This window comes from Notamacropus eugenii, chromosome 3, assembly GCF_028372415.1.
Source record: "Notamacropus eugenii isolate mMacEug1 chromosome 3, mMacEug1.pri_v2, whole genome shotgun sequence".
Lineage (NCBI taxonomy): Eukaryota > Metazoa > Chordata > Mammalia > Diprotodontia > Macropodidae > Notamacropus > Notamacropus eugenii.
The window spans coordinates 324,786,001-324,808,610 of NC_092874.1; the positions used below are offsets into that span (position 1 = coordinate 324,786,001).

At 35.7% G+C, this 22,610-nt stretch overlaps 1 pseudogene; it reads left to right on the forward strand.

Annotated features, from left to right (window-relative positions):
* Positions 1–1,757: 1,757 nt before the first annotated feature.
* LOC140531596 (heat shock cognate 71 kDa protein pseudogene) lies at positions 1,758–3,690 on the forward strand (annotated as a pseudogene).
* The last annotated feature ends 18,920 nt before the right edge of the window (positions 3,691–22,610 follow it).

Genomic DNA, 22,610 nt, shown 5'->3' on the forward strand with positions numbered 1-22,610 from the left:
AATCACACAATATTGTTGGTACTATATACAATGTTCTCCTGGCTCTGCTCAGCATCAGTTCATATAAATCTTTCCAAGTTTGCTTTTTTTTCCTCTGAAATCTATCTGCTCATCATTTCTTATAACACAATAATATTCCATTCTATTCATATATCACAACTTGTTCAGCCATTGCCCAGTTGATGGGCAATTACCAATTCTTTGCCATTCTTCAATTCTTCAATTACCAATTCTTTGCCACTACAGAAAGAGATGCTATAAATATTTTTGTTCATTTGAGTCCTTTTCCCTTTTCTATGATCTCTTTGGGGTACAGGCATAGTACTGTCATTACTGGATCAAAGAGTATGTACAGTTTTATTGCCCTTTGGGCAAAGTTCCAAATTGCCCTCCTGAATGCTTGGATCAGTTATCAACTCTACCAACAAGGCATAAGTATTCCAATGTCCCCAGATCTTCTCCAACATTTGTCATTTTTCTATTCTGTCATATTAGCCAATCTGACAGGTGTGAGGTGGGATGGTACCTCAGAATTCTTTTGATTTGTATTTCTCTAGTCAAAGCGATTTAGAACATTTTTTTCATATGACTATAGATGGCTTTGATTTCTTCTTCTCAAAGTTGCTGTTCATATTCTTTGACCATTTATCAATTTTGGGGTGAGTTGTATTCTTATAAATTTGATTCAGTTCTCTATATATTTTAGAAGTGAAATTATTAATAATTATCAGAAATACTAGCCATAAAAATTGTTTGCCAGCTTTCTACTTTCCTTCTAATCTAGGTTGCATTGGTTTTGTTTGAGCAAAAGCTTTCAAATTCAATATAATCAAAATTATCCATTTTGTATTTCATAATGTTCTGTTTTGTATTGTCATAAATTCTTCCCTTCTCCATAAATCTGACAGTAAACTAGTATTTCAGCTTTGGCATTTTTATCAGGAATGCTTGAAATTTCTCTGATTCATTAAATATCATTTTTTTCCCTCACGGGGATGTGTGTGTGTGTGTGTGTGTGTGTGTGTGTCTGTGTGTATGCTTTACTTTGCTGGATGAGATATTCTTAGATTGAATCCTAGCTCCCTTGCTTCCCAGAGAGTCATATTCTAAGCACTCCCTTCCTTTAACATGGTAGCTGCTAAATCTTTTATAATGCTGAATTTGGCTCCACAATATTTCAATTGTCTATTTCTGGCTGCTTGTAATATTTTCTACTTTTTCTTGGAACTCTGGAATTTGTTTATAATTTACCTGGGAGTTTTCATTTTGCCATCTTCTTCAGAAGGTTATTGGCAGTTTCTTGCGATTTCTATCTTATATGCTTACACGAAAATATCAGTATAGTTTTCACTTATAATTTTTTTAACATATGATATCTTTATTCTTTTTTAAATCATGCCTCTCAAGTAGTCCAAAAATGTTTACATTATCTCTCATAATTCTATTTTCCAGATCAGTTGTTTTTCCACTGTGATAGTTCACATTTTCTCCATTTATTATTCTATTGACTTTCTCTTTATTATTTATTTTACTTGTCAATTATAATTTTTAAGGATTCATTTTCTTTAGTGAACTTTTGTCCCACTTTTTTTTTCCGTTTGGCGAATTGTGTTTTTAAATGTATTTTTTCAGTATGTTTGTGCCCCATGAGTTAAGTTGTTAATTTTCCTCATAATTTTCTGCTATTGGGTCTACTCAGTGCAGTAGCAGTCCTTTCTCCACAGTGGTCAGCCACCACTCCTAACTCCCCAACAACCATGTCGAAGGGACTCACAATTGGCATTGATCTTGGCACCACTTACTCTGATGTGGGAGTATTCCAACATGGGAAAGTGGAAATCATTGCTAATGACTAAGGAAACAGCACCACCCCAAGCCACATCACCTTCACCAACACAGAAGGTGTAATTGGTGATATTGCAAAGAATCAAGTTTCAAGGAACCCCACCAACACAATTTTTGATGCCAAATGTCTGATTGGTCACAGATTTTGATGATTCAGCTGTACAATCAAACATGAAGCAATGGCCTTCTATGGTGGTGAATGATGCAGGAAGACTTAAGGGCCAAGTGGAGTACAAAGGGGAGGGCAAAAGTTTCTATCCAGAACAAGTATCTTGTATGGTCTTGATCAAGACGAAAAAAATTGCTGAAATTTACTTGGGAAGGCTAGCACAAATGCTGGGGTCACATTACTAGCCTATTTCAACAATTCCCAATGTCTGGCCACCAAAGATGCTCAAATCATCGCTGGTCTCAATGTGCTCCAAGTCATTAATGAACCAACTGCTGCTGCTATTGCTTATAGCTTGGACAAAAAGGTTGGTGCCAAGAGAAATGTGTTGATCTTTGACTTTGGAGGTGGTACTTTTGATGTCTCTATTCTTATCATTAAAGCTGGCATCTTTGAGGTCAAACCCACAGCTGGGAACACCCACTTGATTGAGGAGAACTTAGGCAACTGAATGATCAACTATTTCGTTGCTGAGTTCAAGGGAAAGAACAAGAAGGACATCAGTGAGAAGAAGAGGACTGTTCACTATCATCAAATTGCATGTGAAATTGCAAAGTGCACCGTCTCTTCTAGTACTTAGGCCAATATTGTGATTGATTCCCTCGATGAAAGTACCAACTTCTATATATCAATCACCCAAGCCTCTTTTTAAAAGCTGAATGCTAATCTCTTCTGTGGCACACTTGACTCTGTGGAAAAGGTCTTAAGAGATGCTAAGCTATATAAATCACAGATTCATGATATTATCCTGGTATGTGGTTCCACTTGAATCCCCAAAATACAGAAACTTCTGGAAGACTTCTTCAATGGCAAGGAGCTCAACAAGGAATCAATCCTGATGAGGCTGTTGCTTATGATGCAGTTGTCCAGGCTGCCATTTTGTCTGGAGGTAAATCTGAGAATGTGCAAGAGTTGCTGCTGTTGGATGTCACTCCTCTTTCCCTGGGAACTGAAACTACTTGTGGAGTTATGATCTTTCTGATCAAACATAATACCACCATCCCCACCATGCAGACACAGACCTTTACCACCTATTTAGACAACCAGCCTGATATGTTTATTCAGGTTTATGAAGGTGAGAGAGAAATGACAAAGGATAACAACCTGCTTGGCAAATTTGAGCTCAAAGGAAATCCCCCCAGTACCCAGGGCTGTTCCTCAGATTGAAGTAACATTTCACATTGATTCAAATGGCATCTTCAGTGCTTTCTGGTTTGGATAAGAGCACAGGCAAGTATAACAAGAACACCATCACCAATGATAAAAAATGTCTGTGCAAGGAAGACATAGAGAGTATGGTCCAAGAGGCTGAGAAATACAAGGCTGAGGAAGACAAGCAAAGAGAGGTGTCTTAAAGAATTTTCTTGCATCTTATGTTTTTAACATGAAGAGTTTCTACTGTAGAGCATGAAAAACTGCAAGGCAAAAATGGTGATGAAAACAAACAGAAGACCTTTGACTGATGGAGTAAAGTAATCAACTGACTGGAAAAGAACCAGACTGGTGAGAAGGAAGAATTTGAGCATCAAGAGAAAGAATTAGAGAAAGGCTGCAACCCCATCATCACTAAGCTATACCAGAGCATATCAGCAGGCATAGCTAATGGGTGACCAGGTGGTGGAGCAGCACCATCTGGAGACACTTCTTCTGGACCCACCATTGAAGAGGTGAACTAAACAACAGAAGAAGGAACATTCCACACAGTTTTCCAAAATTTGAGGGACTTAAATTTGTAGTCAAGGCAGTAGGAGTTTACAAGTCACATTTAAGCCAAAGTGTAAATCTGGGCATTCTGAACACTTGAAGGTGGGCAGAGGGTGAGAAGTGAACAGTGTTGCACTTCATCACTACTGGAAACAAGTGGAACTTCAATTCTTGTCCTAGAGAATAAAATCTATTTTAAATTGGCACCATAAGAAAATAACAATTTTCCTGCATCAATTCCATTTATTTTCCCAATTTTTTCTGAAGTATTTTATCTCTTTTTAAAAAGATGAAATAAATAAAAAGAGATAAATAGGTAAAAAGAGATATATCTCTTCACCCCCCCCCCCCCCGGAGTAGAGTCAAGATGGCAGAGTGAGAACAACTACTCACCTCAGCTCTTAGAAAAACTCCTTCAGATACCTCTAAAAAGAGAATCTGACAAAATTTTGGTGGTGAATTCCATAGGAGACAGACTGGCAGACTCACAGACCAGAACAGACAAGAAGGTCGATGGGAAGGATCTGCTCCAGTGTCATGGAAGAACCCACAGTATATAGCATAGCACATCCCATCCCGGCATAGCTGAGCAGGAAAGCCCCAGAGTGGCCCGAGGCACAAGCAGGGTAGCACAGTGGCAGCCCAGGGTGGGAGACCAAAAATGCCCAGTGAATGACAGCCATTGAGACCCAGGTATCAGCCACAGATTAATTGTATGTAAGTTACGTACTTGACCATCCAACAGCCAAAATGGCAGAGTGATCAGTAAATGCTCTCTCCCCATCCCCTTGTTGATCTTGAAAGAACCGTAAAATATTTCTCCAGAAAAATCCTGAATCAATGGTTTCAGCAGAAGGGACAAATAGGCTCTTAGCACATGAGGCTAGTAATATTCTTTTTACTGTGGCAACAGCCCCATCTCAGCAAACCATCAAAGAGGCGATCAGGAGCCCAGGGGGGTGGAGTATTGCACTAAGACCTAGGTGTACCTCAGCATTCCAGGGTAAACGGGAAGGCAGCCTTGATTACCAAGCCCTGAGCTTTCCTTTGATAGAGTTCAGCTGAGGAGATCTCCCACGACCAGACCAACCTTCTTCCACACTTAACAACACAGCCCCAAAACTAATCCAGGGAAACACAAACAAAAAAAAAATGACACCTTCTTTTTGCTTTCTTACACCATCCAGTTCAATACTAGATTCTCCAGGTTCTAGCTGAAAGAACCAGAGGCCACAACACACAAAGCACCATCATCATGAGCAAGGAGAAGCAAAGCAAGAATGAAAAGACCATACAATCATTCTATGAGGACAAGGACTAAAACGCAAATACCAAGGAGGTCAGTATTGAGACTGTATTCCCATATGAAACTTCAGAAGGGCCTATGAACTGCTCACAGGCACAAAAGCTCTCCTGGAACAGCTGAAGAAGGAAATAGAAGAGAAACTGGCAAATGACTTTAAAAGTATGAGAAAAGAATAATATGAAGAGAATAGCTCTTCAAAAAGTAAAATTGAAAAAATGGAAAAGGAAGCAAAAAAAACTTGACTGGGAAAATTGGACAAATGGAAAAGGAGATGCAAAATTTAACTGAAGAAAACAATTTGATAAAAATTGGAATTGGGCAATTAGAAACGTATGACTCTATGAAACATCAAGAATCAGTCAAACAAAATGCAAAAAATAAAAAGATAGAAGAAAATGTAAAGTGGAAAAACAAGTGACCTGGAAAATAGATCCAGGAGAGAAAATGTAAGAATTATTGGCCTACCAGAAAGCCAAGATGAAAAAGAGCATGGATAATATCTTCCAAGAAATTATCAAGGAAAACTGCCCAGAAGTGTTAGATCCAGAGGGCAAAATACTCATCAAAAGAATCCACTGTTCAGCTCCCCAAAAGGATCCCAAACTAAAAACACCAAGAAATATTTTTGCCAAATTTCAGAACTACGAAGTGAAAGAGGAAATATTACAGGCCACCAGAAGGAAACCATTCAAACATCGAGGAGCTACAGTGAGGATCACACAGGACCTTGCAGCTTCTACATAAAAGATCAAAAGAATGAGAATATGATATTCTGCAAGGCAAAAGAGCTGGAAAAACAGTCAAGGATCAATAACCCAGAAAAGTTCAGCATAACATTTCAGGCAAGGATATGAACAATCAGTGAAATAAGAGATTTCCAGACCTTCCTGACAAAAAGGTCAAAACTCAATAGAAAATTTGATATTCAAAAGCAAGTCTCAAGAGAGACATAGAAAGGTAAACAGGGGAAAAGAAAAACTTATTACTCAAGTAGGGCAATATGATACTTATTAGCCTTGAGAATTATGCATCAGTTATGAAATATAAAAACGACATACATAGATAGAAGGAATGGGTATAATGTAAATGATGTGGTGATAAAAAATGTGATTCAAACATGCTAAGGGATTTTAACAGGAAATGTGTAAAGGTGAAAGCAGAAAATGGTAAATTACATCACAGGAAGAAGTACAAAATTATATTATAATAGAGGGAAAGATGGGAGGGACATGGGCATTGTTTGAGAGGTACTCTGATCTGATTTGGTTCAAGGAGGAAACAATAAATTTAATTAAGTATATAAATCTAAGTAGCTCTATAAGCAGTAGGAGAGGAAGGGGGAAGAAAGAGGAGAGGAAGCTAAAAGGAAGGGAATAAGTAGTAAGGGTTAAGGAGAGTAAAATGAATGGAGGCTGAAATAAGGAAGGGAAGACTGTGGGAGGTGGTGGTCAAAAGTGAAAACTATTGAGGAGGGAAAGGGAGATGGGAGAACTAAAAGCACAAACGGTGGGAAAGAGGATGGAGGGAAAGACACAGGTAGTAATCGTAATTATAAATGTGAGTGGAATGAACCCTCATATAAAACAGAGGCGGAGAGCAGAACGAATCAAAAGCCATAATCCAACAATATGTTGTTTACAAGGAACAAACTTGAAATGGGGGCATAAACACAGGGTAAAGTAAAAGGTTGGAGCAGAATATACTGATATTCAGCTGACTTAAGAAAAGCAGAAGTAGCAGTCCTAATATTGGACAAAACAAAAGCAGAAATAGGTCCAATCAAAACAGATAAGAAAGGAAACTCTATTCTGCTAAAATGGGACATAGACAATGAAGCAATAACATTACTACATGTGTGTACTCCAAGTGGCATAGCATCCAAATCCTTAGACGGGAGGATGGGAGAGTTGCAGGAAGAAACTATACTAAATACAGTTTATATTTATAGTTTAAATGCAGCAAAACTATACTAGTGGGGAACCTCAAACTCCCCCTCTCTGAACATAATAAATCTAACCTTAGTATAAACAGGAAAGAACTTAAGAAGGTGAATAAAACTATGGATAAGACAGATATAATAAATCTCTGGAGAAAGTTGAATGGGGATAGAAAGAAATGTATCATTTTATCAGCAGTACAAGACACATATACAAAAATTGACCATGTTCTAGGGCATAAAAACTGCACAATCCAGTACAGAAAGGCAAAGATAGACAATCCATACTTTGCAGATCAAAATTCAATAAAAATTATACGTAACAAAAGACCATGGAAAAACAAACCAAAAATTAAGGGGAAATTAAATAAAATAATCATAAAGAAGGAGTGGGCTAAACAACAAATCATAGAAACAATCAACAACGTCATTCAAGAGAATGGCAATAATGAGACAACCTCCCAAATCTTATGGGATACTGCAAAAGTAGATTTTAGAGGAAGTTTTACATCTTTGAATGCCTACATGAATAAAATACAGAAAGAGGGTATTGATGACTTGGGCATGCAGCTGAAAAAGCTTGAAAAAGAACAAATTGAAAATTCGCAAGTAAATAACAAATTAGAAATACTGAAAAGCAAAGGAGAGATTAATAGAATTGAAATTAAGAAAATTATTGAATTAATTAACAAAACCAAGAGTTGGTTTTATGAAAACACTAATAAAATTGACAAACCTTTGGTCAATTTGATTAAAAAAAGAAAGAAGAAAATCAAATTACTGATATCAAAAATGAAAGCAGTGAACTCACCTCCAATGAGCAGGAAATTAAAACAATAATTAGAAATTCCTTTGCCAAACTTCATGAATACAAATTCGATAATCTAAATGACATGGATAAGTATTTTAAAAAATGCAAATTGCCCAGGTTAACAGAAAAGGAAGCTGAATACTTAAACAACCCCATATCAGAAAAAGAAATTGAACAAGTCATCAATGAAATCGTGAAGAAAAAATCGCCAGGGCCAAATGGATTTACAAGTGAATTCTATCAAATCTTTGAGGAACAGTTAAGTCCAATACTATATAGACTATTTTTAAAAATTGGGAAAGAAGGAGTCCTCCCACATTCTTTTTATTATACAAATATGTTTTTGATTCTTAAACCAGGAAGAGACAAAACAGAGAAAGAAAATTGTAGACCAATTTCTCTAATGAATATAGATGTAAATATTTTTAAAAAGATTTTAGTAAAGTGAATACAGCATCTTATCACGAAAATAACACACTATGATAAGGTAGTATACATACCAAGAATTCAGGGCTGGCTCAATATTAGGAAAACTCAGCATTATTGATAATACCAACAACAAAACTAACAAAAACCACATGATTATCTCAACAGATGCAGAAAAAACTTTCTACAAAATACAACATCCATTCCTATTAAAAACACTGGAGAACATAGGAATAAAGGGAACTTTCCATAAAATAATAAACAGTATCTACCTAAAACCTTCAGCAAGCATTATATGCAATGGGGATAAGCTAGATGCATTTCCAATAAGATCAGGGGTGAAACAAGGATGTCCATTATCACCACTATTATTCAATATGGTACTAGAAATGTTAGCTATAGCAATTAGACAAGGCAAAGTAATTGAATGAATACGAATAGGCAAAGAAGAAACTAAGTTATAGCTCTTTGCAGATGATATGATGATATACTTAGAGAATCCCAGAGACTCAAATAAAAAACTACTTGAAACAATAAACAATTTTGACAAAGTTGCAGGTTACAAAATAAACCCACACAAATCTTCCGCGTTCCTATATATTATCAACAAAGTCTAACAGCAACAGATAGAAAGAGAAATCTCCTTTAAAGGTAGGGTAGACACTATAAAATACTTGGGAGTTTACCTGTGAAAACAAACCAAGGGACTATATGAGCACAATTACAAGACACTTTTTGCGCAAATGAAGTCAGATCTAAGTAAGTTGAAAAATATTAGTTGCTTATAAATAGGCCGAGCTAATATAATAAAAATGACAATTCTACCTAAATTAATTTACTTATTTGATGCCATACCAATTAAACTATCAGATAATTATTTTCTAGAGCTGGATAAAATAATATCAAAATTCATCTGGAAGAACAAAAGGTCCAGAATATCAAACGGACTAATGAACAGAAATGCTAGGGAAGGTGGCCTAGCGCTACCCGATCTCAAATTGTACTATAAAGCAGCAATTATTAAAACCACTTGGTGTTGGCTAAGAAACTGAAGGGTAGACAAGGTGAATAGAACCGGCACTCAAGACATAGTAGGCAAGGAATATAGCAACCTCCTGTTTGATAAACCCAAGGACCCCAGCTTCTGGATAAGAACTCACTGTTCCACAAAAATTTCTGTGAAAACTGGATAACAGTGTGACAGAAACTAGGCATAGACCCATGCCTGACACCGTACACAAGAATAAAGTCCAAATGGGTACACGATCTAGGTACAAAGATTGATACCATGAACAAACTGGAGGAGAAACGAATAGTGTATTTATCAGATTTATGGAGAAGGGAAGATTTTTCACTAAAGAAGAGATAGAAAGCATTATGAAATAAAAGATGGATAATTTTAGTTACATTAAACTGAAAAGTTCTTGCACAACCAAATCCAATACAACCAAAATCCGGAGGGATGTAGTAAATTGGGAACTAATTTTTACAGCTAGTCTCAGGCATAAAGGCCTCATTTCTAGAATATGTAGAAAACTGACTCAAATGTACAACTATAGAAGTCATTCCTCAATTGATAAATGGTAAAAGGATATGAATAGGCAATTTTCAAAGGAAGAAGTTAAAGATATCTATAGTTATATGAAAAAATGGTCTAAATCACTTTTGATTAAAGAGATGCAAATCAAAACAACTCTGAGGTACCACATCACATCTATAAGATTGGCATACATGACAGAACAGGAAAATGATAAATGTTGGAGAGGATGTGGGAGAGTTGGGACACTAATTCATTGCTGGTGAAGCTGTGAGCTCTTCCAACCATTCTGCAGAGCGGTTTGGAACTATGCCGAAAGGGCTACAAAAATGTGCATACCCTTTGACCCAGCAATATCGCTTCTAGGACTGTATCCCCAAAAGATCATAAAAATGGGAAAGGGTCTCACATGTACAAATATATTTATCACAGCATTCTTTGTAGTCGCCAAAAACTGGAAATCAAGGGGATGCCCATAAATTGTGGAATGGCTGAGTAATTTATGGTATTTGAATGTAATGGAGTACTATTGCGCCATAAGAAATGATGAACAAGAAGACTTCAGGGAGGCCTGGAAGGACTTATATAATCTGATGCTGAGTGAAAGGAGCAGAGCTAGAACAACTTTATGCACAGCAACAACCACAGTGTGCAAGAGTTTTTTCTGGTAGACTTGGAACTTCGTAATAACGCAAGAACTTAAAAAAAAAATTCCCAGTGGTTTTCTAAGGCAAAGTGACTTCCACACTCAGAGAAAGACCCATGGAATACATTCGCAGATTGTTGCAGATCGTGTGTGTGTGTGTGTGTGTGTGTGTGTGTGTGTGTGTGTGTGTTATGGTTTGAATTGTTATATGATTTCTTCCATTTATTTTAGTTCGTCTACATAGCATGACTGTAGTGAAAACGTATTCAGTGGGAAAGTATATGTAGATCCTGTATATAATTTTATGCCTTCTTGAGGAGGGAAGAGGTGGTGGAGTTAGGTGTAGGGGGTAAAAAAGTCTAAGTTTTACGGTAATGATTGTAGAGCAATAAAAATACATAAAATAATAAAAAAATAATAAAAACAAATAAATAAAATATGTGCAAAGAGTGCAAAAAAAAAAAAAATAAAGAAGGAACAAGAAAGTTTCAGAGAGGCCTGAAAAGACTTATATCATCTGGTGCTGAGTGAAAGGAGTACAACCAGCAGAGCTATGTGCACAGCAGCGACCACAGGGTATGAGAGATTTTTTCTATTGTACTTGGAACTTCATTGCAGTGCAAGGACTTAGAAAAATCACCATTTGTCCTTTAAGGAAAAAAAATGTCTTCCACCTCCAGAGAAAGTACTCCAGAATTCAACAGCGGAGTGCAACAGACCATTTTCTTCTGTATTACGTTTTGGTTTGTTATATGATTTCTCCTATACATTTTAATTCTTCTACACAGCAAGGCTATAGTGAAAATGCATTTAATAGGAATGTCTGTGTAGGGCCTATATAAAGTTTTATGCCGTCTCAGGGAGGGAGGGCATAGCTAGGGCAGAGGGAAGAGAAAAATATCAAAACTGTATGGTAGTGATTTGTGGAATACTGGAAATAAATAAAATTAATAAAAAAAGTTTCCAAAAATTAATGGGAGCTTGTGTTTGATTTGCTTTTTTTATTTCCTTTAATCTTTGCTTGCAGTTGTTTTCTTCTTCTGAGTTTGGATCTTGGTCTTCTCTGTCACTGTAATAGCTGTTCATGATCAGGTTATTTGTTGTTGTTGTTTGCTTATTCAACCAGCCTATTACATGAATTAGGACTTTATATTAAGGTTGAGTTCTGTTAACCTGTTGATTATGGAAGTGCTGTCCTAAACATCAGAATTTTCCAGCCCACTGCTGCTGTTTCAGAGAAAATATCTCCTCTTCCCTTGGAGCCACAAGTGATAGGGCTCCTCTCAGCACTGGGACTGAGAGCAAGTCTTCTGCTATCTTGTTTCTCTCTGTCTTGAAGCTGAGACCCAAAATTGAGTATAAGCCATGGAATTGTCAAATAGTACCTGGTTCTGTGCCTACTGTCAGCTCACAGTCCCCAGTAATCTCTTTCTGATGACTTGTCAGAAGGGAATCATCCCTTCCCATCTCTGGGTTCAGAGTTCTAGAAACAGCCTTTGGAAGCTGTCATTGTCACTTCCAAAGCCTGTAGCTCACGTTGCAGCTACGGACCTCAATATTCTTCCTATCCAGTTCATAGACTTGTCATAGACTTGTCATGTTGGCCTCCTTGGTTGTCTTGAGCTGGAAAAAATTCTAACTCATCATTTATTGACTTTTCCATTTTACAATTTGATTTGAGGCATTTTTTAAAAAGTTCTTTACAAGGTAACATTGGAAGGGTTTGGCTGGGTAGCTGTGTATAGTCTACCATCTTGGCTCTGCCTCGGTTTGTTTTGGAATAGGATAACATAGTTCTACTGGCTGTTATGTTCAATAAATAATTTTTGATTGAATGAAGTGATAACTCATTTCATTATTTTTAAAAGCTCTAACAAAATAGGTCAGAAGATAGGACTGAAATGACTAGATAGCATGCTACAAGCAAGAATTAATTATAATGTACTTTCATTGGCTCCAGTCTATATAGGCACATGCAACTTATTTCAGTTATTTTTAAATAATTATTTCTATTATTTTCCAATAATTCATCTAATTATATCAGTGAAGGAAATCAGTTTAGTAAAGGAGAGAACATTCAAACATATTACTTGATGTTAATTTTCTAAAAATTCAAGTCAATTAACATCATCATTATCAAAACTTCGCAACTAGTTTTACTGGTTTTATATTAGAAGTAATCTGATTTTATAAATCAGTAAAGTTTGCTAAGGATTAGTACTGACTAAGATGAGAAAGACTACTTGGATACGTTTAAAAGTCAGATTTTATCTACAGAGGGATGACAAGATTAACTACATATACTGGTTCAATTGAATTCCCATTATCTACCTGGTAGTGGTGAATTTTTTTCAGATAACAAAGTTTGCCTTTGAAAAGAGATGACTGAGTGAGGGATGGACAGGTTTAAATATTTCTTAGGATTTTCTTCACAGTCATCCTGTGATTAGAAGTTTTCTTTCAAATGGCCTGAATCCATTAACAATCACGGTATTTACTTTAACTTTTGCCAACACAGGGAAGTTCTTGGACAATTATGACACGTGAGTTTAATGGCAAGAGACATTTGTGAAATCTTGAAATTTTTATCTGTAATACTTAAAATAGCTGTTCAGCGTTCTGAAGCTGTATCCATTGATCTGAATGGAAGAAACCAGTCAGGTGAATAATAACTTCATCTGCAGCAAGATTTCCCTAACATCTTCATTTATTGCATGAATGCATCTTTCTATTAAATTCCCCTATCTCTTCCTCTCACAAAGTACTGGATACTACATAACCTTTTAAGTTATCATTTCTAAGGCTAACTATAGTTAATTCTTATCAGGAACCTATGTAGGTTTTCTCTAAGAAAGATGATAGTGCCACATCTCATATATTGCCATAGTACAATACAGATATAAATTGCAAATATATTTGCTCCTCAGTTTCAGTTCTTCTTCCCAGCAGGTAGAGAAATAATATGCCATTATCATGAGAGTATCAGAGGCTCTTCAAGTGTATGAACTTCTGCAAATACCATTTTCTGTTTTCCAAAATGGCTCCATTTCTTTCCAAGCAATATCATTTTTGTAAGGTGTTTTAATTTATCTCTCTTCTTGTATCTGCAGCTTTCAAAGGGTATTATTTTATCTAGGAAAAGGGAAAGCATGTTTTTCTCTTTGAAAGTGTTAATAAAAATAGTAAAATTATGGTCATTAGTGTTGTTTTTGATTTGTGAATCATTAGTCAATAGAAGTTTTGATCAATAAGAAAGCATTCATAGATGTTATTTTTAAATTACCTGTACAGAATCACTGTGGTTCTCTCTAAATTGGTGAAAATTGGGTATTTCTGTGATTTCATGAAAATCTTTAAGCAGTATCCTTACTTATTGATGCTCATTTACTTTTTTTCTATCTCTAGTTATTTCTTTTAAATCATAATCTTATTAGTGTACATATTGTTTGTATCAAAATTGGGCACAAAACCTTCCTGAATGCCTTAATAAATGGTTGTGATGAGTTCCCATGGCCCCAAATATTCATTACTGAATGATTGCATTTTTGCTGATGAAACTTCCCCAAATTTTCCTTAATTGATCCTCATATTGCTTATTGTGAAAACCATAATTCCACCCATATTTGAAGCGTTTTCATTTTGGTAGGATCTAACAAAACGTTTACTCCTCAAGATCTGAGGTCACATCTACTCCGCAATGAGTTGGGAGTTTAAAGAAGTTTGTAGTTTCCTCAGCAAATTAACATATACTGCTATCAAAACCAGAACACTGTAATAACCTCTTCTTTTATTAAGTTTAAGAATAAAGTTGTGTGTTTTATTTACTAGATTTATGTTCCTCTCACTTAGCATCATCAAAGATATATCTATATGATGAACAATATGGCCCTTAATTTTCTGCATGAGGGAAGCTGGGAAATATCCTTTCATGGGTTGGGAGATAGAGATTCTCATACCAGCATCAGTTAAAATAAGACCACAATTCGGCATGGAGGAGGATCACGTAGTCCTAGTACTGAATTATAGGCTCCTAATTATCCTTTCCATTGCTCTCTCTCTCTCTCTCTCTCTCTCTCTCTCTCTCTCTCTCTCTCTCTCTCTCTCTCTCTCTCTCTCTGTCTCTCTCTCTCTCTCTCTCTCTCTCTCTCTCTCTCTCTCTTCTCTCTCTTTCTGTCTCTCTCTCTCTCCCTCTCTCTCCCTCTCTCTCTCTCTTTCCATCCTCCGTATCACTATAAGAATCATTTCCCTAAATAACCTTTTAAATGGGCTCTTCTTTATGGATAGAAACTAGCTGTCATTTCACAGGACAAAGTGAAACCTTTGAACTACGCTTCTGACTCTCTGGACTTTGTCACCAAAACTCAAATGGTTTCACACCTTAGAATTTTTTCCAAGATTCTGACTCTTTCTCACATTGGTGAGTTCTTTCTAGGATGCTCAATTTTAGTGATGGGCCCAGGCCAGTCGTACTTCATCCAATTTATTCCTGTTTCATAATGTCCAGACTTTGCCACTATGCATCTCCGTGGGTATCTTCTCTCTTCAAGCTTTTGCCATTTACCTCCTTTTACTTAATCTTCCTTTTCTATCTTATCTTTTTTTTATCTTCCCCTACTAGAATGTAATCTCTTTGAGGGTATGGACTGTCATTATTTTTGCTTTAATCTGTATTCCTAACATCCGAACTACTGAAATAACTTACAGGTTAAACTTCTTTCCACAATTTTTGCTCTAATTCAGTCCAACCTCTCTTTTGCCAACAATGCGATTTTCCTAAAATACAAATTCAACAATGTAGCACTTATAACAAACTACTTTCAGGGACTCACTACCTCTTTAAAGATCAAATACAAAATCCTCTCTTTGATGTTAATATTTTCTTCTTAAATATGGCTAATATGTAAATATGTTTTTACATGATTTCATATGTATAATTGAGATCATATTGTTTGCCTTCTGAGTCAGTATGGGAATTGGTGGCAGGGAGGGTAGAATTTGAAACATAAATAAAAAAACAATAAATGTAATTTTTCAAGTAAAAGACTGTGATTGACTTTCAGGTTGAGGATTTTTTTCTTTTATTTTGTCCTGTTAAATGACAGTGGATATCTATAATGAAGGAAATGTTTATTTTTTTTTTATTTTAGGAAGATGAATGCAATATACAGGATGAGTCTGGCAGGCTCATTTCTTTCTTTCCAAGTTTTCAACTCTTCCATCTCTTCTCTGTCCCATAATAAAGAAGATGTTGAATGTGGAGGGGGAAAAGGCTTAAGATTAAATAGTTAAAAATGCTCTAAGTCTTTTGGGATTGTGTGTCTGTATGTGTGAATGTGATTCTAAATTCAGCACACTTTGTGCTGCACTATATCATTATGCCTCACAAAAACCCCGTGAAGTTATTACTACAGGCATGATCACCAGGACTTTCTAGGGGCACAATGGAGAGAAGATTCTGCCTGAAAGTAGAAATAATTGAGTTCAAATACTGTCTTAGACATTTACTTATTAGCTGTGCAACACTATAAAAGTCCCTTGAACTTTCTCACTCTCAGTTTTCTCACTGATAAAATAAGGATGCCAATGATACTTACCTCACAGGATTGTTGTGAGGATCAGAAAAGATAACATGTAAAATGGTATGCAAGCTTTAAATTGACAAAAATACTTCCCAACATTATTGACTATTTGAAAGTTTAGACAAGTAAAGTTCAATGATTTTGTATAGCTCACACTCAGCTAGCTAGCAAAACACAACAGGATTTGAATCTAGGTCATTTTAATTCCTCCTCTAGCCTTCTAATTACTACCTCGTACTTTCTCAATCTTGGTTCCAAATTGTATCATGTATTCTTTTATTTCCCTCTCCTCAATGAGTTCATATACTTCTTAAAAACAGAGAATATTGATACCGTAATAAGATACATCTGAATCATTGATATATCTGAAATCTCACAAGGGAATATGAACCGGTCTCAAGCTCAAAGAGCATTCTAGGAAGGGCTCAAGAAGTATTTTAAGAGTCATATTAAAGAGGTAGGTAAAATAAATATTGAATAGTGGTTTTAAAAACACATGCAGCTCTTAAAAAGTAAAATTGGCCAAATGGATAAGGAGATGCAAAACCTAACTGGAAAAAATAACTTTTTAAAACAGGGGTACAAAAGTTCACTAAAGAAAACGATAAGCTGAAAAGTAGAATTAGGAAAATAGAAAGTAAAGACTCTATGAAGCATCAAAAATCAGTCAAACAATCTAAACAATAAAAAAAAAAGAATATGTAAAATATCTCACTAGAAAAACAATTACCATGGAAAATAGATCCAGGAGAGAAAATCTAAGAATTATTGGTCTACCAGGAAACCATGATGAAAAATAGAGCCTAGATAATATCTTTTCAAGAAGTCATACAGGAAAATTGCCCTGAAGTTCAAGATGCTGAGGCCAAATTGTTATCAAAAGAATCTACCAATCACTTCCTGGAAGAGATCCGAAGTTGAAAACACCAAGGAATATTGTTGCCAAATTCTAGAATTATGAGGAGAAAATACTGCAAGCAACTACAAAGAAATAATTAAAGTACTGAGAAACTATTGCCAAGATCACACAGGACATTGCAGCTTCTACATTAAAAGAAAAGTGGAATTAGAATATAATATTTCATATATTATATGACTATTCCATAGTACAAAGGAGCTTGGATTAAAACCAAGGATCAACTACCCAACAAAATTGAGAATCGCCTTTCAGGCAAGGAGATGGACATTCAATGGAATAAGAGAGTTTCAGACCTTTCTGATTAAAAGGCCAGAGGTCAATAGAAAATTTGATCTTCAAATGCAAGACTCAAGAGAGACATAAAAAGGAAAAGAGGTTAAAAAAAAGAAAAGAAAAAAGCTACTTATTCAATATGGTCGAAGTGATTACAGCCCTATGTGGGGGAATGATCCATGTTAATCTTGATAATAATATGTTTATTACAACATTTAAAAGGGATATACATAGATAGGGGGTGTGGGTATAAATTAACTGATGTGATCACAATAAACCTAATTAAGTTCCAGAAAAACATCTACTTTACTTCATTAATTACACTAAAATCTTTGGCTATGTGGATCATAAATACGGTAAGTCCTCAAAGAGATGAGAGCACCATATCATCTTATTTGTCTCCAGAGGAAACTAAATAGATGTCTTGAAGCAATACTTAGAAACAAATATAGAACAAAGGATTGCTTTAAGATTAGAAAAGCAGTATGGTAAGGCTGCATGTTGTCATCTTGTTTATTTAACTTATATGCAGAGTACATCAGGAGAAACAGATGAATCAAAAGCTGCAGTAAGGTTTCTGGAGAAATATCAACAATGTCAGATATTCAGATGGTATCACTCTGATGGCAGAAAAGGAAGAGGATCTAAGAAATCTCTGATGAGGGTGAAAAAAGAAAGAGCAAAAACTGGGGTGGGGGGGAAGGTTGTAAAGGGGGAAGAGGAAAGGAAGAGCCAGAAAAGGTGAATAACTTCACATGAAGAGGGGCAAAAACATGTTATAATAGATGGGAAAAGAGGAGGGAGATGAGCATTGTTTGAGCTTTACTCTCATCAGATTTTGTTCCGGGAGGCAATAACATTCTTGGGTATTTATAGATATCTAACTTACGCTACAGACAGTAGGAAGGGAAATGAGGAAAGAAAAGGGAGTGGTGGTTACAAGGGAGGGAAGAAGTATTAAGGGAAAAGCGGAAAAAGTGGAGAGGATTGGTAAAAGAGAGGGAAGAAAGAGAGAAGAGGTGGTCAAAAGTAAAACTCTTTTGAGAAAGGGAAGAGAGAAGGGAGAAATAAAAGCATAAAGAAGGGGGGGAATTGTGTGGAAAGACAGACACAAGTAGTAATCATAACTGTGAATGTGAATGTAATGAACTCTTCCGTGAAAAGAAAGCAGATAGCTGAAATGGATTAAAAAAAAACATAATCCTACAATATGTTGTTTACAAGAAACACATCTTAAACTGGGGGATACACACAGGGTAAAGGTAAAAGGTTGGAGCAGAATATACTATGCTTCAGCTGAAGCAAAAAAAGAAATAAACCAGGGGTAGCAATACTAATCTGAGATAAAGCAAAAACAAAAATAGATCTAATCAAAAGAGACCAGGAAGGAAACTATATCTTGCTAAAAGGCAGCATAGACAATGAAGTTATATCATTACTAAACATATATGCACCAAGTGGTATAGCAAAAACAAAACAGAAAAAGTCGCTTTCTGTTAGCATCAGAATCTACACCTACACCTCCATGTGAATAACGATAGAAATTTCTTTTTTTTTCCTTTTGAAATGTAGTTATTTATTTTTGGTTTCCAACAAACAAGTCCACAAGATTTTGAGTTCCAAATTTTCTTCCCATGTCTTCTTTCTGCCCACCACAAGATAGTATGCATTCTGAGTACAACTTTCCCCAATCTGCCTTCCCTTATATCATACTCTTCACTTCTCTTATTCCTATCCCCTCTATTTTCCTGTAGAGCAAGATAGATTTCTATATCCCATTACCCATTTCTATATCCCATTATTCTTATTTCCAAGTTGCATGTAAAAACAATTTTTTGCATTCGTTTTTAAAACTTTGACTTCTACCTACTCTCTCTTCCTACCTCTCCATCCATCCCCACTGAGAAGGCAAGCAATTCAATATAAGTTATATATGTGTAGTTATGCAAAACGCTTCCATAACAGTCATATTGTGAAAGACTAACTATATTTCCCTCCAGCCTATACTGCTCCCATTTATTCCACTCTCACGTTAAAAATTTCTTGAAGTTGTGTGAGAAAGAGAGTGGAGACAAAAATCTTTTGATACTGTTCAAATTCTGTAGCATATGCAATTTCTCAGATGTGTGAGAGAGAGTTCAGCCTGGTTAAAGTGGACAGTTCACAAAGGAGTGCATTAAATCAATGAAATAGTAGTTTAGCACTTATGTCATAAACGATTTCAGAGATGGAATATTATAGTGGAATTTACAGACAGATGATACAGGTTCAGAGTCTGATTCTGTTTAGAACTTATGTGCCTTAGAAATTATTTAAATTGTCTGGACTCATTTTTCTACCAATAATGTGAAGGATTTAGGCAAATTATCCCTGTTATCTTCCTGCTCTTAATTAATGAGTCTACTTAGGTTCCTAGAGAGAAGAATGATGTGATTGAAATTGCAAAGAAATGATAATTTTCTTAAATGATCTTTATATAATTGGTAGCAAGATTTTAGAGGTAAAAAGGTCAGCAAGAAGAAAGTGTTGCCATGGCAGAGATCAAAGATGACCTTGGCAAAAAAAAAATGAGACTAACATTGCCTTTTAAGACATTTCCAAAAATAAATCTCAAAACAAAAACAAATACATTAAAAATTATTTTCAATGAGGAGATAAAGCTGGTCATTTTTATATAGCCAATATCTTACATTTGATGGGTGAGAATTATATACAAATCTAGATTTCCACGCTGACACCTCATATAAAACATTTGATCAAGACAGCCTTTTATGGTTTATTGAGAATAAAGCTCATGGGATGATATAAAAGAGTAAATTGGCAAGAAAACAGTAAGTGGGAGTAAGAAGACCTTTTCAACCTTAATAGACTTAAATTCTTGTGAAATACTTGCTGATCAGAAAGAAAAGGTTGAGATAGAAAAATTACTCCGGGCACCACTTAACTGTTCTTTGTTGTCAAAACAGCCAGGGTTCTGAGAAGAGACAGATTTTCCTCATGTAAAGAGAAAAATAGCTAAGGGTACTCTGCTAATCTGATACTAGATACTGGAATGGTCTACTTCCATAAAAGAGTTAAAGTTCAGCTTCTTGGTTATAAGATTAAAGCGAATTAACAAATGCCACACTGTTTCCATTTTGGACTCTAGCTAAAGTCAAAAACTTGAAGCTGAGGGACAAGACAATGTCATGGCCAATAGTGACAAAACTGTGGGTTATCCCAAGACTGTCAAACAATGAAAATATTAGACCAGTACGCAGCAGTACTGGACAGTCCCCATTCATTAACCACATACCCAGAAGCTACTATAAACTAGAGTGAAACTGCAGACCATTCCAGTCTTTTAGGGAACAAGCCAAGTGAGAGCACAATGATACCACCAGAAGATGATTAGATTCCTTGTTGTATCAAAAGAATGTAGAATAAAATACTTTAAAACTAGAGATAATTGAAGGATTTAGGGAATTTCACGTCCCTTATTTAATTTCTTTGACTGAGGCTGGTTGGTGAGAAATGTGAGTGACATAAATTTAAAACATTGCTTTTTAAAAAAAAATAAATTGGAAAAAATAAACATCAAATAAAAAAAAACATATTTGAGTACAAGAAGTGTATTCATGCTCATGAATTTCAAATATCCTTCCAAATATCTCTTTTTTGGGCTGACTCATTAAAGTGAGATGACACTTATAAAATGGAATTGATCTGCATGGCTACAGATACAATGCAGTTATGGAGTTGTATGACAAGGTGGGTAAAGGGGGTTGAGGATTCTTGTCCAAAAGAATGAGCCTCCAAATGCTTTTGAATACTAAAATCATGAATAGAACAGATAAATCTTAGTAAAAGTAGAATTGAAATTAAAAGAGGCCAATTGAAGGTTTTCCTCAGGGTGTCAATATCCTGAAGGTTTACTTCTCTCCACGGTGGTTGTTCCACAGCCAGGAAGGTTCTACTCTTCTCCCAGGTGGTCTTTCCTGAACCATGGCCCCTCCCTCAAGTTGTGACCCATTATCCACACCTCAAATAATAGAGATTACAGATATGAACTACTTATCCCCCAAAGTGAATTTGTTTCAGACACCAAAATCTTTTCTTTGGCTCCATAAAATAAACCAAAGTATAAAGAACTTTCATGAAGATAGAGCCATTAGAAAATGAAAGGGAAAATATATCTATAGGTTAGAAAGAAAGTGAAAATATATCTCAAAAATACAGAATCACTGGAAGACATGGGCTACAGAGGAAACCCATGAACCAGCTATTTGTTCATGGGTAAATCATGTAATCTCTCTGTGCCTCAGCTTTCTCCTTTGTGAAACGGATATACTAATAACATGTATCTATAGGGATCACTGTAAGGGTGAAATGAGTTAAAATTATAAGATGTTTTGGAAAACTTAAGGTGTTATATGTATGCTGGGTATTGTTATTATTGTTGGGGAGATATTACTCTGAGTGGGGGTGGTTGTTTAACACAATGTCTCCATTCTCTATGATTCATATAAAATCAGTATAATAGTATTAAAACTACACTTTGAGAGAGAAAATGAATAAGAATTACTTTTAAAATGAATAGTCTCATCAGTAAATACTTCAACACAGAATTCTCTGTCCCTGCAATATACAAATTATATTTCATTGTTCAAATAATAGACTTGACTGCTACCATACACTGTGCTTAGCAAAAATCAGCTTTATAATGTCATTGGCAAATGATCATCCAGTCTCTACTTGAAGAGTTCCCATGATGAGAAACTCACTACCTCCTAAGGAAGCCCGTTAAATTTTAAGTACATCTCATCTTTAGTAATTTTTTCTTCTGTAGTTACCTGAAAATTTGCCTGTCTCCAATTTTCACTTTTTGGTCGTAGTTCTGTTCTCTTGGTTCAAGAGAAACAAATCAGTTCTCTCTTTCATGTGACAGAAATTAAAATTCGTTATTTTTAAAATTTATTTCTTTCTTTTAAGTTTTCAACATTCATTTCCTCAAAATTTTGAGTTCCGTATTTTCTCCCCATCTCTGCCCTCTCCCCCCAAAACGCCACGCCTTCTGATTGCGCTTTCCTCCACTCTGCCATCCCTTCTAGTACCCTTCCCTTCCCTTTTCCTCGTCTTCTCTCTTGTCCTGTAAGGCAAGATAAATTTCTATACCCCATTACTTGTATTTCTTATTTCCTAGTTGTATGCAAGAACAATTCTTAACATTTGTTCCTAAAACTTTGAATTCCAGCTTCTCTTCCTTCCTCGCTCCCCACCCATCCCCACTGAGAAAGCAAGCGATTCAATATAGGCTATGAATGTGTAGTTTTGCAAATGGCTTCCATAATAGTCGTCTTGTGCAAGACTAAGAATATTTCTCTCCAACCTATCTTACCACCCATTTCTTCTGTTCTCTCTTTTGACCTTGTCGCTCCTCAAAAGTGTTTACTTCGAATTGCTCCTTCCTCCCATTTGCC